The following is an 18539-nucleotide window of genomic DNA, read 5'->3' on the forward strand; positions in this document are numbered from 1 at the left end:
AATCAATTATTGTTTCCAAAATTATAAAGTTTTGATAGAGAGTCGTTACCATTAATTAAGACATTATCATAATCGATCATGGACTTGATTCGCCCTCATCAATCCATTAGGCACTTTTTCTATACGATTAGACAGTTAAAAAACTTCTCCAAGTCAATTTCATTGTTTCCAATTCATCTGACTAGACTCCAAAAATATTTTTGGTGATTTTATTTGAAAGAGGGAATCTTTTAAAAATAGTTTTTATGCATGTGGGTGTATTAGTTAGACATAATGCTTCCAAAAACGCCCTTGTGTTTTTGCAATACTCAAATTACTCATACAAACACAATCAGACAAACATTCACACTCTAAAGCTTCAAGTCCTCTTGCCTCATATATCAATCATATGAGCACTTCACTTGAATCTTCTTGTGGATGAAGCTTGAGATATCTTCAAGTCAAAAACCATCATCATAAGATATCATTAGAGATCATAAACCATAATATTTTTGCTTGATTCTGAGGAATAACTTGATCAACCATCTTGTGCATCTTTGACCGCTTGAGTTAACTTCAATCTTTGCTTGTCTTCAAGCTCGTTACCAGAGGATGTTGTCATCATCAAAACCATGACATTTTGCTTATCTTTTATCTTTGATCACTTCTTAATTATACGTACAACCACATAGTTCCACATTCTCCCCCTTTTTGATGATGACAACACATTTTTAGGGAGGTAGTAAAAGAAAAGACAAATGGATAAATATTGGAATGGTTAAACTCCCCCTCACATGAGTAGAGAATATACTTTATCTCCCTAAGAGTATATGTCTCCCCCTTTGTCATAATAAAAGAAGAGAGTAAAGATGCAAGACAAAATTTTAAATATGCAAGCACATAGTTAAACTTTTTAAAAGGAAAAAACATATATTTCATTGATTCAAAGATACTGGAATTTAAAGTACAGAAAGCAAGAAATACACGAGAAAACAACGCATGAAATACATAAATTTAAACACTCTTGAGAACTAAGAAACAAATAGGTGAGACTAATCGTTGTCATTTATATCACCATGTCTTGAGGTTTTTCTCTTGATAATGGCTATGTCCTTTGCTAGGCTCTAAAAGCTATGAGCATTTTGTTGTGACATTTCCAAAAGAGCGTTAAAGGGTGTCTCGTTTGCTGCGATTGAGAGATCTAGTTCTTCATCCTCATCCATTTCTTCACTCATAAGTTCTCCTCGAAAGATGTAAATCCTCATGCAAAAGAGTGAGTTTTGGTCAATCACATAGTGAGTCGGATCCACTAGTTCTCCCATGGTGTTGATTTTAGATACAACCAAAATTTTAGTGATCAAGGATCCATAAGGTAATCATGTTGATCAATTTTGTTTGCATTGGATTATATGGTGAAGCATTCCATTCATCTAATTTATTTAGAATTACTGAGTTAGTAACCAAAGAGGAGCCACATCCTCTCTAATTATTACTTCTAGGTTGTCCTTCCTTGGTAGAATTATCCCTGTGATTAAGTGGTGGGCTACACAAATTTTTCTTTGATGTAATTGGCTTTTATAGGTAACTTACTATCATCCATGGGATTCATGAAAAAAAATTGAGGGCAATGGAAAGTTTGTATCTTTTGAATTTTAACGGTATTTCTTAGGTATAGGAAACACCAAATAAGGGTAGTTCAAACATTTTTCCTCTTACAAAGGACTTTAGTGTCAGTTCCTTATATTGTAGATTCGAGTAGACTTTCTTACCAGATTAGGAAACATTAGATCAGGAGATTTAGTGAAGAATTTACGTAGCATCCCATGACAAATACGAACATACGACTTAAATTTGTTGAGAAATTTTTCTTCCTTTGCAACAAATCGAAGCAATTTATGGCTGGACATATCAAACCTTTCTTGTTTTCTTATCGTTGACCCTTCCAAGAACAATCTTCTTGGGGACGAGTTTCCAGATTGAAAACTCCTTGTTTTAGGCATAAATGATGATACTTATGGCACACAGTAGAAAAATATGAGATGCAAAAGAAGACAAAAGAGTTACTTATTTATAACAAACCTTATGGTGGTTTTGTGCATGCCAAAGTTGCACAAAATTAATGAGGATTCTGTCCAGCAAATATGACAACTAAACATTTCCAAAATAGGCCATCTAATCCATTATATATTGATATCTTTGTAGATCTCACGTGTTTTCCATTAATGCAAATATTTGATTGACTTTGAGGCGAAGATTAAATCTGATTACATTTGAAATTTGAGGAGCATGGGTCAACTAATCGATTAGCCTTTTTCTATTCAACCTCCTTGGTATTTTTTGGGCATTGGGTTGAATTTTGCCTTGGCACTTATGCTTTTTACACCCTTGTTCATTCTATTTGCACATTTTTCTTGTAAAATGCTAGAAGCTCAAACATTTTTTTGTGTTTTTGGTGATGGGAGAACCTTCTCCTTTCACAGCTTGCTACTAGGGTTTGCCTCCTTTCTTCCTTTCTCTCAAAATATATGTAGCCTTTTTTCCCCTTTCCCATTATCTCCCATTAAATGCACCAAAAATCAAATTTAAGGAATAAAATCTAAATAAAAATTTTGGGGTGTTACATATGTACCTAAAAATTTAAGTATGTAGCAGCTTAATGGTTGGATGAGTTGCTGTATCCGAATTTTTCTTCTTCTTTTAAATCCCTTGTGGCGACATATATGCCCTCCTAGAGTCAATTTCTTCTTCTTTTTCTCTTCCCTTGTGGACCTAGCTTTTTTTTGCATGCATGTTTGTTTTCATGGTTTATGTTATTTCTTATGTTTTATTGTGACCTTCTTATGAAAATTGTGTTATGAATTTGTTTGTTTAGTTGTGTATTATTGTTTATGATTTGGTTCAATTTGACATCATTTTATGTGATTGCATGTTTGTGTTGAATCTTTTACTCTTTGCAACGCCTCTAAGTGATTTATACGTTGTTGTGTAACTTCCATTGACACTTCTCACGTTTTCCATATTTATCTCTTTTTGATGTTGTCAAAAGGGGAGAAGTATAAGGTTTTATATGATGTACATATTCAGGGGGAGTTTTGATGAAGACACCAAATGCTTCGTAAGTTTTACCATCATAAAAAAGGGGAGTATGTGAGTGCACTACCATCTTATATATGTTTTGAATGATGTCAAAACTATGACCCTTAGTATTTTGTGTATATTGGATCTTATTGCCTATGTCTAAATGTGTATCATCATATTAGAACACTCAAAATTAGGTTAGATAGGGCATTACAAGTAAAAACTATGATTTTTCATGAAAAATAGGTAAATGAGTCGATACTTGATTGCTATGAGTAAATACATTGAGCCTATGAGTCAATACAAAATGAAGAATTTTAAAAACACAAATCTGCCTCACTTGTATTGATATATAGCAGCATTGAATTGATACATATTGTGTATGTATCAACTCATACTGAAGCTTGTTTGCTAACAATCAGTTCTGCCTAACTTGTATTGATACATATCAGTATTGAGTTGATACATATTGTGTATGAATTGGCTCATCAGTGTTATGTATCAGCTCACAACGAAGTTTGTTTGCAAACAACTAGTTTTGCCTCGGTTGTATTGATACATAATATCATTTAGTTGATACATAATGTGTAGGTATCAGCTCATTCGTGTTATGTAGCGGCTCATGCTAAAATGTTTTTGCAAACAACTCGTTCTACCTCACCCGTATTGATACATAAAGTCTACGTAACAGCTCCCAGGTTCTATATATTGACTCATACGAATTTGGAGTCATTACATCCTGTTTGGAGTCAATACATGCATTGGCTCAATCTTTTCAAAGCTTATAATTTTTACTAAAAATCTATTTTGTTTGTTATTTATTTTACACACACACATACATATAAATATGCATTCATGCATAATTTTTAAAAAATTAAAACCAAGAACACACTTATAATTTTCTCTTCATCTTCAACCTTTTTCTTCATACATTCAACAATTACACATCATCATTTTTGTTGATTGTCATCTAGAATAGATTGATAAGGTCCAATTTAAGATTGTTGTAATCATAATTGAGTTGAGTATTCTTTGGGGGTTTCATTGATTAAATCGGTTAGGGGGTTTCCTCCAAGATCAAGGATTGATTTGAGGGTTTTGTACAAGACTTCACAATGAGGATTCAGTCGAGTAAAAGCTTTGAAGAACATGAGGTTCAGTCAAATGAGTAGCAATAACCGCATGATCGACTTGGGAGTTTTGGGTCACTTGATCTTGCTTAAGATCAAGAGGAGATAAGAAGTTAAGATCAACATCAAACATATTATTTAGGGGTTTGGATTGCTACTTTTTCTCTTGTAAACTACACTTGCAAGAGTTAATTCCATATATCTCAATTCTATTTGGAATTGGGGGCAGACGTACCCATAGTGAGGATAATTGAGGAACTGCCTAAATAAAATTTGGTGTTCTCTCTCTCTCTCTCTCTCTCTCTCTCTCTCTCTATATATATATATATATATATATATATATATATATATTATATATATATATATATATATATATATATATATATATATATATATATATATATATATATATATATATATATATATATATATATATACATTTTGATATTGAACTTAAAGTGAAAATTTATTTAGCTGAAAAATTCTGGTTGTTTTGAAGTTTCTCAAACTAATTTGGTAAAACAATTGCAATTAGATTTTAATACTATCAACACAAAGGGAAATAAGCTTAGTGTTTATTGCACACTAAGTCTTTGATAAATTGTTGGCATACTAAGTGCTTGATAAATTATTTTTATCAATTTTTGTTTTCTATTTTCATTGGAAATTTATTATCATTATGTGATTTAGTTCAAACATATTTTGTAATAAATATTGATTCACTTTCTCATAATTAGTATACGTTTCTTTATGGTTTAAACACATATTTGATTCTTCTAATAACGGTTCGGGATAGATGAGTTTCGATCCGAATTTGCTTTCGATTGTCATAATAAATAATTTCAAAACATAATTTTTTAATTACAGAAAATTGTATTGTGATCTATTCACCCCCCCCCCCCTCTAGATCGTTGCCTTCGTCTAACAACTATAAACTTGACCATCTCAACTTCAAAGACATCAAAGATTTGAAGAGAAGAAAGATGGTTTCAGGGTTACCAGAAATCGACATTCCAAATGAAGTATGTGAGGAATGTATGTAGGCAAAGCAGCATAAGAACAACTTCAGTAAAGATGCATGAAGCAAGTCGAAGACAATTCTTGAAACCATATACTATGATGTATGTGGTCATATCCAAGTGTTTTTTTTGGAGGTAACATATACTTTGTCATATACATAAATGATTTCAGTCAAAAACTATGGACTTACCTGATCAAGAATAAAAGTGAAGTGATCGAGGTATTTTCCAAGTTTAAATATATGATCGAAAAACAAAGTGGTCGAAAGCTCAAGATTCTGGGACTGATGGTGGTGGATAATATGTTTCGAAATATTTTGACACATTATGTGAGAAAGAACGGATTGTGAATGAGGTGGTGCCACCCTACATTAGACATTATAATGGAACTTCATAAAGGAAGAATAGAATCATTGTGAACATGGGGAAAAACTGTGTCGACTGAAACATATATATTGAGCAGGTGTACGATGAAGAAACTAGAAGGAATCACGCCAGAAGAATATTGGTCTGGTGTCAAGCCTAGCTTGAGTCATCTTAAGGTATTTGGATCTATAACACATAAACACGTGTGTCATACGGTGAACTGACATGGGGTATTTTGCTTTTTATCGCAATGTCGCGGATAGCAAGAGTCGCCACCGACTTTTCTTTTATCCAATAAGGAAAGGTGGAAAAGAACAGGAAAGACCTCAATAGATTTTGGGTTCGGGAGGTACATTATACAAAGGGAAGGTATTAGCACCCTTTGTATCCATGGTTATCCATGGGCTCTTAATTGCTGGATCACTTATATTTTTGTCTGAAAAGTGTTGGTGAATTGTTTAAAAATGTTTCGAAAAGAGAGTTTAACTTTGTAATGATTCTCGTATGAATGTATACAAAGTATTTATCTCGTTTGATTTTGAAAAACAGTTTAGAAAAATATAACTTGGTAATGATTCTAGTATGAATGTATACCAAGTGGTGATTTTCTAGGACTTGCAAAGTGTGAGGGGTGGAAAATGTTTTAGGTTATGATCCAGTAATTGAGAGTTATACCTTCCTAAGGTCGTTATGGGCATTTCCTATCCTTATGAGGGTAAAACTGTCCTTACTATTGAGAAGTAAGTAGTTTTATCCTTTGGATGTAAAAGGGTCATTGTAGGGTCATCGATAGGTCATTGAAGGCAACAGTTGTAAGGATACCTTAGCATTCGAAGGGACGATCATCATTTAACCGTAGGCTACACCGAAGGGTCATCGAGGGACAAAATCGTATTTTCGAAGGCAACATCCGAGGGACCATGATTTATTTTATGATGATTTAACCGAAGGGTCTTTGCTAAGTGTATCCCTACATTCGCGGGACACGACCGTTATACCGTAATACCGTAGGGCAGCAAAGAGAGGTCCAAGATCACATATTTAAAGGCCGTATTTTACAATCAATTAGGCAATTAGGATGAATCTCCACATTAAAATCAATACATTAAAATCAGCTAAGTAATTGAGGGTGGATCTCCACATTAAAATTAATACATTAAAATTAATACATTAAAATTAATACATTAAAATTAATTAGGTAATTTAGGGTGAAACTCCACAAAGGGCATCCCACAAATAAAGTGGAATACCTATCTAGCTAGCTTTCCCGGCGATGTGTGAACCTTTGCAAAACTCAACAAACATGTCAGAATACCAAATCAGGATGCAATCGAGAATTACACCACAAAAGAAACCAGAACAGCAGTAGGGTCAGATAAACAATGCATGGCTATGATAAAAACATGACAGGTGGGCAAAAGTCAGAACAGAAAAGTCGGCTGCTGTCGCGTTCGCTCCTGCTTCGCCTAGCGAAGTCTTAGCGAACACTCGTTGCATGCTCGCTTAGCGATGTGCTAGCGAGCGGCTGCGGATTCCGGTTTTAATAACGATATAATGGCAGCAAGCTTCACACCTTATAGCATTCATTACAGAGATTATGTGGTTAGACATTCAGATGTTCATGCATACTTAAATTCATATGTAAAACTTAAGATAGTTTCATAAATTCAATCATGATACCATGTGCAAATTAAGAACATAAGGTAGTAATAGCAATGCCAACCTGTTTGTAATCGAATTATAACCTTGAATTGGCCGATCGGATCGAATTGAGCGGAAGTGACCTTGCTGCCGCCGACTTTTCCTTCAGGGTTTCCTTTAGGGTTACTCGGAATTCTCAGGGTTAGCCTCCAGGGTTTTCCGTCTGTGAGCGCTAGGGTTTGCTTGCTAGGGTTCTCCTTTCGTCCTTTTTCGTCCTCCCTTTTTCTGACTGGAGTTGTGGTATTTATAATGCCTTTTTTTCATGACCTAATGGGCTCAGAGTGAAGCCCAAAATTTTCTGTTATCTGCCAGCTTCGCTAGGCGAGCGTGTAGCGAACGTTCGCTAGGCGAGCGTGCAGCGAACGTTCGCTAGGCGAAGGATTTGCTCGCCTAGCGAGCAGGCCAGTTTGGGCCATTTTCTGGATTGGGCCACTCATGAGCTGGGCCTTTGTTCCTTTAAGATCAGTGTCATAAAAATGAGTCGGAGTGCCCTGAAAAATGTCTTGAAATATTAATGGGCAAATTTTGGGGTATGACAGCTGCCCCTGTTCAATATTCTTGAACCGAGAGAGTCAGAATGGTATGTACGCCATTCGTGGTCTGGAGGTGGAAGATTATTGAACACTTAGGATGCCTCAAAATTTTGCACTTGTCAATTAGTTAGTCTTGATGGAGATGGGTTTAAAGATGCCATCTAGGAAGTTTGATGATGAGAGCTTCAGAGTACGTCGTACGTTAGAAGATATCTGAAGTCATGGGTGTCACTGGGTCATACGCTAGACCGTATAGTGAGTCATTCATTAGGCCATCGACTTCACTGGGGAGTTAGAATGGGTCATACGCCGCTGGGGATAACAGATCAGAATGGATCATACGCTAGATCGTATCTGAGTTGCAGAATGGGCCGTCTGTTAGGCTGTATCTGACGAAAAGTAGTCGTACGCTAGACTACACCTCGGGATGTACCGTACGCTAGGTAGTATCTAAGGAATGAAGATCCGAATGGGTCGTACGCTAGACCGTATTGTTGGAGGAGTAATATGTTGTGCCGAATCAAAATGAGATAAGAATCCGAATGAGTCATACACTGCTGGGGATAAAGGATCAGAATGGATCGTACGCCAGATCGTATCTGAGTTGCGGAACGAGCCGTCCGTTAGGCTGTATCGTTACTGGGGGTGAAGGATCAGAATGGATCGTATGCTAGATCGTATCTGAGTTGTAGACTGAGCCGTCCGTTAGGCTGTACCTGATGATGAAGGGCGTAGTCATACGCCAGACTACACTTCAGAATGTACCGTACGCTAGGTAGCATTTGAGGCCTTGAAGGTCCAAATGGGTCGTATGCTAGACCGTATTGGAGTTGTTGAAGGTCGGAATGGATCGTACGTTAGATCGCATCTGAGTTGAAAAAGTCATATGTTGAGCTGAATCAGAATGAACCGTATGCTAGGCTATATCTGATAGTATTTGTATATGTTGTATTTGCAATAAATGTCTGGGATGGGCTTATAGATGCCATCGTTAGGAGGATGTCAGAATGAATGTTGACATGGAGTATATCTGAAAGATGTAGTTGAATCCTGAACGTAATTGATGAGGATGTCCGTCTGAATGGACCTTTGTTTTGACTGTATCAGGGGAATAATTAACCTGAAAAATAAAGTTAGCTTCATGCCATGTCATGATGCATGAGATGTTTTATGCTTTCGAAAATAACTGCGAACGATGTATGCATGCGTATGCTGTGAAATGATGTAATGAATGAATTATGCATCTGAAAAGTTCTTCCAGAGGACTCTACTGGGGAAAACAAATCTCAATCTTCTGGTTGGGAGATACTGGTATCGATGACCCTTTCTTAGCCGGGGATGCTTGATTTCTGTCTGATGGTAGAAATGTTCAACAGAAGCCTGGCTGGGGGTGGAAGAGATGACCCATTTGTCTAGTAATGCCACTCTCTTCTGGGAATGACTGGCTTTGCTGGGGGATAGGATTAGCAACGGATTCATTGGAAAGCATGATTAGACCTTCTCCTCGATCCTGAAGTCTAGTAGTAATCGCTATTTCTATTTTATGCACGCATTTTTGGTAAACATCGATCATATCCAAATGCATATATTAATTCGAATTAAATCAATGGACGCTTATGCAAACAAAACAGAGAAAGTAAAACAAAAGCATTTTTTTTGAAACTAAAATTATATTGATTTCGAAAGAGGGCCTATAAACAGGCAATTTGTGTACAAGGAGACAGAAATCCTAGTAAGAGGAAATTGTCAAGAAAACAAAGAGAAAGTTATGCCGAAAACGTCCTATTGACTTTAATTCCCCTACTGCCATTATGTCTTCAAGCCTCTCATCTCCTGCTGTCGGATAGAAGTGATTAGCTTGTTCAGTCCTTTGAACTTGGATGAAGCTGTCTGAGAACGGGACATAGTCATACGCTTTGATCCCTAATTTTTGCCTGGACCGCCTTTTCAGGTTTTCAATCCACCAGGATACCCCTTTTTGCCCAAGCCGCCTTTTCAGGTTTTCGACTTGCCGGGTGCACATTTTTTTATGTTTATCCCTAATTTTTGCCCGAACCTTTTTGGTTTGCCGGGATGCCCTTACTTTTGCCTAGGTACGTCGACCTAGCAGGTCTCTTTTATGCGTAGTATTTTTTGACTATGTCTGCGTTCACGGGATGCGGGAAGTCTTCGCCGTCCATTGTAGCTAGTATCATGGCTCCACCAGAGAATACCTTCTTAACTACAAACGGCCCTTCGTACGTGGGAATCCATTTGCCTCTGGGATCACCCTGTGGTAGAATGATACGCTTTATTACCAAATCGCCAATTCGATATACCTGTCTCTTGACTCTTTTGTTAAATGCCTGGGTCATGCGCTTCTGATATATCTGTCCATGACACACAACCGCAAGTCTCTTCTCATCGATCAAGTTTATCTGGTCGAGTCGAGTCTGAATCCATTCATCTTCATCTAAGCCCGCCTCTTTTATGATTCTTAGAGAGGGAATCTGGACTTCCACTGGTAAAACGGCTTCCATTCCGTAGACTAAAGAGAAAGGAGTTGCTCCTGTCGAAGTGCGTACTGAAGTGCGATAACCGTGAAGAGCAAACGGTAACATCTCATGCCAGTCTTTGTACGTCACCGTCATCTTTTGTATGATCTTCTTGATATTCTTATTAGCAGCCTCCACGGCACCGTTCATCTTTGGCCGGTACGGAGAAGAGTTATGGTGTTTTATTTTGAACTGCGTGCAGAGTTCAGTAATCATCTTGTTGTTCAAATTAGTACCATTGTCTGTAATAATTCTTTCAGGGATGCCATATCGACAAATGAGATTATTCTTGATGAATCGTGCCACCACATTCTTGGTGACAGAAGCGAATGAGGCGGCCTCTACCCACTTTCTAAAGTAATCAATAGCAACAAGGATGAAACGATGCCCGTTAGAAGCAGTAGGTTTAATCTCTCCAATCATATCAATGCCCCACATTGCAAAGGGCCAAGGTGTTGTCAACACGTTCAATGGAGCAGGAGGCACATGTACTTTATCCGCATATATCTGGCACTTGTGACAGGTTCTGGAGTGATGATGGCAATCAGCTTCCATGGTAGACCAATAATACCCTGATCTCAGAATCTTCTTGGCCATCGTATGGCCACTAGAATGAGTCCCAAAAATACCATCATGCATGTCTTCCATAATCTTTTCTGCTTCCTTTTTATCCACACAGCGAAGCAAAGTCGAATCATGATTACGTTTGTATAATAATCCATTACTCAAAAAGAATTTAGCGGAGAACTTCCTCAGAAATTTTCTGTCATTGATAGATGCCTCTTCAGGGTATTCCTGAGTTTCCAAATATCTTTTTACTTCGTGGAACCAAGGTTTCTCCTCTACTCCATCAGCGTTAAGTTCATAACAATACGCTGGTTCATCTAACCGTTCAATGGTGATCATGGGAGCTTCGCTGCCCTATCTGACTCTGAACATAGATGACATGGTAGCCAATGCGTCTGCCAACTGATTCTCTTCTCGTGGAATGTGTTCGAATGTAATCTCTTCGAAGTATGGGATTAATGTTAACACCCGCTCTCGATAAGGGATGAGATTCGGATGTTTAGTGTCCCATTCTCCTTTGATCTGACTGACTACTAGGGCCGAGTCTCCATACACCCTCAAAAACTTGATTCTCAGGTCTATAGCAGCCTTAAGTCCCAAAATACATGCTTCATACTCAGCCATATTGTTGGTGCAATCAAAGCATAGTCTGGCAGTGAAGGGCGTATGGCAACCCCGGGGAGATATAATTACAACACCAACACCGTTGCCCAATGCATTAGAAGATCCATCGAAAACCATAGTCCATCGGGATCCAAGTTTGGGTCTTTCATCCGGTCCATGTTCTTCCTGATCAGTAACAAGCATGACATCTTCATCCGGGAACTCAAAATTCATAGATTGGTAATCATTCACCGCTTGATGAGCCAAATGATCGGCTAGCACGCTTCCTTTGATTGCTTTCTGGGTAGTATACTGAATGTCATACTCTGTTAAAATCATCTGCCGTCTTGCTATTTTTCCGGAGAGGACAGGTTTCTCAAATATGTATTTGATAGGATCCATCTTAGAAATCAATAAAGTGGTATGATTCAACATGTATTGTCTTAGTCGGCGAGCAGCCCAGGCCAAAGCACAGCAAGTTTTCTCGAGCAGTGAATATCTTGTTTCACAGTCGGTAAACTTTTTGCTAAGGTAGTATATGGCATGCTCTTTTCGGCCAGACTCGTCATGTTGTCCCAACACACACCCCATTGAATTTTCTAACACGGTCAAATACATGATTAAAGGTCTTCCTTCAACTGGTGGCATCAGAATGGGAGGTTTTTGAAGATACTCCTTGATTTTATCGAAAGCTTCTTGACATTCATCATTCCATCTCATCTCTTGATTTTTCCTCAGTAGTTTGAAGAGGGGTTTGCAGGTAGCAGTCAAGTGGGAGATAAATCGGGCAATATAATTCAAACGTCCCAAGAAACCTCTGACCTCTTTATCTGTATGGGGAACTGGAATTTCTTGAATAGCCCTCACCTTAGCCGGGTCAACCTCAATCCCTTTACCACTGACAATAAAGCCCAAGAGTTTGCCGGATCTTACTCCAAAGGTGCATTTGTTCGGGTTCAACCTCAACTTGTATTTCTTCAACCTCTCGAACAGTTTGTATAAATGATCGAGATGCTCTCCCTCAGTATGAGATCTGGCTATCATGTCATCCACATACACTTCTATTTCATGATGGATCATATCATGGAACAAAACCACCATAGCACGCTGGTACGTTGCCCCTGCATTCTTTAAACCAAATGGCATTACTTTATAACAGAACGTGCCCCATTGCGTTACAAACGTAGTTTTCTCTATGTCCTCAGGCGCCATCTTAATCTGGTTATAACCTGAGAATCCATCCATGAATGAGAATACCTTGTGTTGAGCGGTGTTATCTACCAGAACATCAATGTGCGGAAGTGGAAAGTCGTCTTTGGGACTCGCTTTATTCAAATCTCTGTAGTCTACACACATTCGCACCTTGCCATCCTTCTTCGGCACTGGTACCACATTAGCAACCCATTGAGGATAAGAAGTAACAGCCAGAAAACCTGCATCAAATTGTTTCATAACCTCGGCTTTGATTTTCTCAGACATTTCAGGACGCATGTGACGAACCTTTTGCTTAACAGGATGACAATCTTCCCTCGTTGGCAGCCGATGTACTACTATATCAGTATCCAGTCCTGGCATGTCGTCATAAGACCAAGCAAAAATCTCTACATAGTCATGTAACATCTGAATCAACCTTCTTTTGACACTGTTTTCCAAGCCTGCTCCTATTTTGACTTCTTTCTTGTCTACTTCGGTACCCAGATTTACAATCTCAACTGACTCCTCGTGCGGCTGTATAGTCCTCTCTTCCTGCAGTAACAGTCTGGCAAGTTCTCCAGGTACTTCACAATCTTCCACACTTCCATCCTCGGCTTGGTAGATCAGATTTTCAAAGTCATAATGAACAGTAGTAGAACTATTATCAACATGATCCAGAGTGGGTATGGATCTGCAATTCGTTACGTGAGTGTGTGTAAGAAAACATAGCTTGTTTGGAAGATGACAGAAAAGACAAAGAGCGCAATATTTGAATGCAAAAAGTCCATTGAATATGAATATGCTTATGAAAATGACAAAACCCTTAACAAATTAGCTATTGTGCCCCGGGCATAGACACAACGCTTGGAGAAGTTCAATTGTAAAAAAAACAAAAATTTGCAACACCAAAATAGACAATAACAATTACTCCTGACTAAAGGAAATCGGGATAGTGTCTTCAGCCTTCCAATTATTGAGTCCGTCGCCAATTGTTGGGAAAATCCAGCTATCCAGGTCGCAATCGCTGTCAGCGTCTTCTACAACATTAATTTGACTCTTGGCTACCTTCTCAGAGCTAAACCCCAGGCCAAATTTGTCAGACTTGTACGGTACGTCGATCAGTTGACCCCAGCCAGTACAGCCACCATCTTCAACCACAACTTGAGCGTCCTTCAGGGAAATCATAGCAGGAGGAGTCCGAATAACCTTGGGCACACCGGAAGTTGGCTTAAGGACAGGATTGGTCGGAGGAATTACTTCAAATGACTGACAAGGAGTCTCAATGAATTCACCATCCATCTCGACGTATCTGAAGGCATGCACACTACTGACAATGTACTCTTCTTCTCCACACACGGTGACAATTTTGCCCTCTGTGGGATACCTCAGCTTTTGATGGAGAGACGAAGCTACAGCACCTGACCCATGAATCCAAGGGCGTCCCAGTAAGCAGGAATAGGCAGGACGAATGTTCATTACATGGAAGGTAGTATTGAAGACTTGAGGTCCTATCTTGATAGGGAGGACTACTTCGCCATGGACAACACTCTTCGCACCATCGTAAGCACGTACCACAATGTCACTAGGTTTCAGTTCGATGCTTTTACAGTCCAGCTTATCCAGCACAGCTGTTGGCAGCACATTCAAGGAAGAGCCATTATCGATCAACACATGAGACAAAGTGATTCCCCTACACTCAATGGAGATATGCAGGGCTTTATTGTGATTCTTTCCCGCTGGTGTCAGGTCAACATCGGAAAAGCCTAGGCCATTGTCAACAGCCAAGTGAGCAACATAATTTTCGAACTGATCGACAGATGTTTCCTGAGGCACATGAGCAGTCTTCAAGAATTTTATCAATGCATTGGCATGAGATTCAGAAGATAACAGCAAGGATAACATCGAGATCTTAGACGGGGTATGCCCCAACTGTTCTACCACATCGAAATCACTCTTGCGGATGATTTTCAGCACTTCTTCCATTTCCTGTTTGGCAACATCTTCGGGAGTAACTTCGACCGGTGTCTCTGACTGAGAAGGATTGACTGGTTCCTTTCCTCGAGTTTCAAGGACAGGAGGTGAGATTTCTGGAGAGAAGATCCTTCCACTTCGAGTAATTTTACTAGTCCCAACGATGCCATTAGGATTAGTAGAATTGTCAATTTGCTTTACGCCATGGACGTAAACATCACCGCCATAATTCCACGGAATAACTTTTCTTGAGGAATACGGGATCGGGCCAGGTGTAGTAATGATTAGGGGAGCTACCCTGGGCTCAACAGTAATCTTCACAGGCGCCCTAGTAGCGGTAATCTTCACTGGAACTTTGGACCTAGCAATCACATATATTTCTTCAATAGGGTTTTCCGCCTTAGGAATCTTTTCGAAGAGAACTGTACGATCATCCATCAGCCGTTGAATACCATTCTTCAATTCCCAACAATCATCTGGTTGGAATATACAGAGATTGCAATCTTCAGCACAACCTGGAAATAAACCAGCTTGCAATAAATTCCTCTTTATGATCGGGAGAGGAGATGTTAAGTCCGCCACATTGGAAACGTGATCGTCGTCATCCACGGCATTAACCGTCTTGTCATGATTAGGCATAGGAGCAGTGATGACATTAGGGGTCTCCGGAGGCTCAAACTCAATTTCTCCAGCTTCGATCATATCCTGAATCTTATTCTTCAATGACCAACAATCGTTTGTATCATGCCCGGGGCTATCGGAGTGATATGCACACCTGGCATTAGGGTTATAACGAGAAGAAGTAGTGTTGGGATTCGTAGGAGGATCTCTGAGGGTGATCAAATTTGCCTTTAGCATTCCCTGCAGTGCCTGTGCCAAGGTCATATTGATCCTGGTAAACTGCCTTCTTGGCCTGTCTTGTTTGGGCTGGAAGTTTTGAGATGGTGGTGCTGCAATCGTAACTGCTCCGATGTCATGGTCACGGTTTTTCTTGTTACGACCCTTTTGACCGTACACAACATTTGATTCATTCCTCCCCTGATAGGACCTTTTGGTGCTTGCAGAGGCAGCCGCCTGTATCTTTCCACTTCGGATGCCGCTTTCAACACGTTCACCTGTCAATATAAGTTCAGTGAAACCTGATGAAGAACTTCCCAGTAGATGGCTGTAGAATGGGCCGGTCAGTGTGCCCATGAACATATCCACCAATTCTCTGTCAGTCATAGGGGGTTTGACTCTGCCAGCCAAATCTCTCCACTTTTGAGCATATTCTTTAAAGCTTTCTTTAGATCCCATAGTCATATTCTGCAGCTGTAGTCGGGTAGGCGCTAGTTCAGAGTTATACTGGTACTGTTTATAGAAAGCTGTTGCTAAATCAGTCCAGGTGCGGATGTCAGAGCTCTCGAGCTGATAATACCATTCCAACTGTGTGCCAAACAGGCTCTCTTGGAAGAAATGGATTCATAGCTTCCTGTCAGTGGTATGCGGCTGAATCTTTCTCACATAAGCTCTCAGATGCATCTGAGGACAGGACGCACCGTCGTACTTAGTGAAAGTGGGGATTTTGAATTTGCGAGGAATGGTCACATCGGAGACCAGACCCAAACTTTCGAAATCCAGACCGGGCGCCTTCTGACCCTCCATAGCTAGCATACGTTCTTCCAGCAACTTGTACTTATCATCTCTTGGAGAGTACTGTTCATTTTCATAATCTTCATCGTCGTCCTCAGGGTTGAAGAGATCGACATTCTCCTCTTCTGAATCATTCTCTGTCTCCTCTTCTGGACCATTCGGGATCCCAAACTTGACTCCTGCGGCCTGTCCTTTACGCCTTCTTCCCGGGTTAATGAAACTCACAGATTTCTTGTCTTTCTTCTTTTCGAGCAAAAGAGCCTTCAGTTCCTCCTGCCCCTTGGATAAGCTTAGCATCATCTCCTTGAATTGAGCATTCTGAGTCTGGAGATCTTTGACAGTTTGTTTGAGATCCATTTTTCTGTTTAGAAGGAAGACCGTGAGAATATTGAACTTGTAGAATACCTGTTATGCAGTGTTATATTATGCTATGCAATGTATGAAATGTTTTCAAGGACTTTTGGAATTTAACTTTGCGTAAATCACCAACAAGAGAGAAATGTTTATTGCTAATTTCTTTGACCAATGTTCATTACAAAAGGAATAATAATAAAAATACAATGAAAGCTCAAGTCTCCCAGGGGCGGCTTCTTTTTGGGCGAAGATACGCATTGAGTCTTCGTTCCTCATTAAGCTGACTGGTAAGTTCTAACACTTTCTTCCTTTCTGCGACGAACTGAGTCTCGAAAGTATCCCTTTCTTCTCTCAACTGGATCCAGGATCTCTTTAGTTCCTCAACATTGGTAGGCATATCTGGATAAGGAATGATCTGAGGAGCACCTCCTTCAGCTTCAGGTTCGACAATCTGAGGTCCGATTGCAAGATATGGCATGACAAGTTCACGAGCTCTGGCGCGTACCCATCTGAGATAAGGTTCCATAGGAATAGAATTTTTCTGTCCTAACGTACCTCTCTTCACCATGCCCCAAGCTCGTACAAATCTTTGACGGAGGCCTTGGGAATCGTTGTCATAGTCGAACACAATGCCTTCGATGATCATTTCATGTGGACCATCTCTTCGAGCACAACCAAACTGTCGCAGAGCTAAAGCAGGATTATAAGTAATACCTCCTCTTATTCCTAGGAGTGGTACATTAGGGAACTCGCCACAACGGTCAATGATGGTAACATTTTCCTTGAACTGAGGACACCAACAGATGTCTGGGTGGGAGAGCGACATTATCCTTTGAGACCATTTCAAATTCTGCTCGTTCTTCAAGACCGATTGAGGAAGGTGCGAAATAAACCACCTAGACAACAAAGGTATGCAGCACATGAGAGTCCCTTGCTTCTTCATGGTACGAGTGTGGAGGGAATGCAAAATGTCTCCCAGCAAGGTAGGTACAGGGTTATGAGTGAGAAATATCTTAATAGCATTCATGTCTATGAATTGGTCTGGATTAGGGAATAACACCAAGCCATAGATTAGCAATGCCAGGATGTCTTCGAAAGCACGGACATTCATAACTTTTAAGAATTCTCGGGCCTTATTTGTCAGGAATTTGGCAAGTAAACCCTTAACTCCACTCCTTGTTACCCAATTAGCTTCAATGTCGGACTTCGTCATGTGTAAAGCTGCGGCAACTTCTTCAGACTTCGGAACCTTTTCTAAACCACTGAACGGTAGTTGATCAAGGATAGGTATCCCAAGCAGTCTGGAGAATTCTTCCAATGTGGGTACCAACTGATAATCTGGGAATGTGAAGCAATGATGTTTAGGGTCGAAGAACTGGAATAAAACTCTCATCATATCTTCTTTGAACCCAGTGGTAACTAAATTGAGAAGAGAACCATGTCTCTTGATGAACTGCGCATGATCGGAAAGTTCTGACACTAAGTTCTTGAGTTGAGGAGAGATTGCTACAAGATTAATCCGGATGGTCTTCCTGGGAGCCATAGCTTTACAAAACAGAGCAAAGTTAAATCTCTAAGTCCTTGAAATGGTTATAATGTCATGATATTATGATGTTATGATGTTAAGTAAACAACAAGCACAAACAAGTCACACAACAATCATTCCTAGGTTTTAAGGCTTGCATGAGTTCCATAGGTAAGTACCCTCCCCACTGAAGTTTGGTTGGTTCAACCTGTCCTAGAATAGTAACCGGGTTCTAGAAGGATCTCAAATCATTGACCTTCCTTTAAGTCCACTTCAGTGCAACACCAAGTGGTTGACCAAAGCTTCCCTAAAGTCCGATCTCAAAGAGTGTAGTATCGAGTCTCAACCAACCC

Source organism: Lathyrus oleraceus, chromosome 7 (genome assembly GCF_024323335.1).
Source record: "Lathyrus oleraceus cultivar Zhongwan6 chromosome 7, CAAS_Psat_ZW6_1.0, whole genome shotgun sequence".
NCBI classification, from domain to species: domain Eukaryota; kingdom Viridiplantae; phylum Streptophyta; class Magnoliopsida; order Fabales; family Fabaceae; genus Lathyrus; species Lathyrus oleraceus.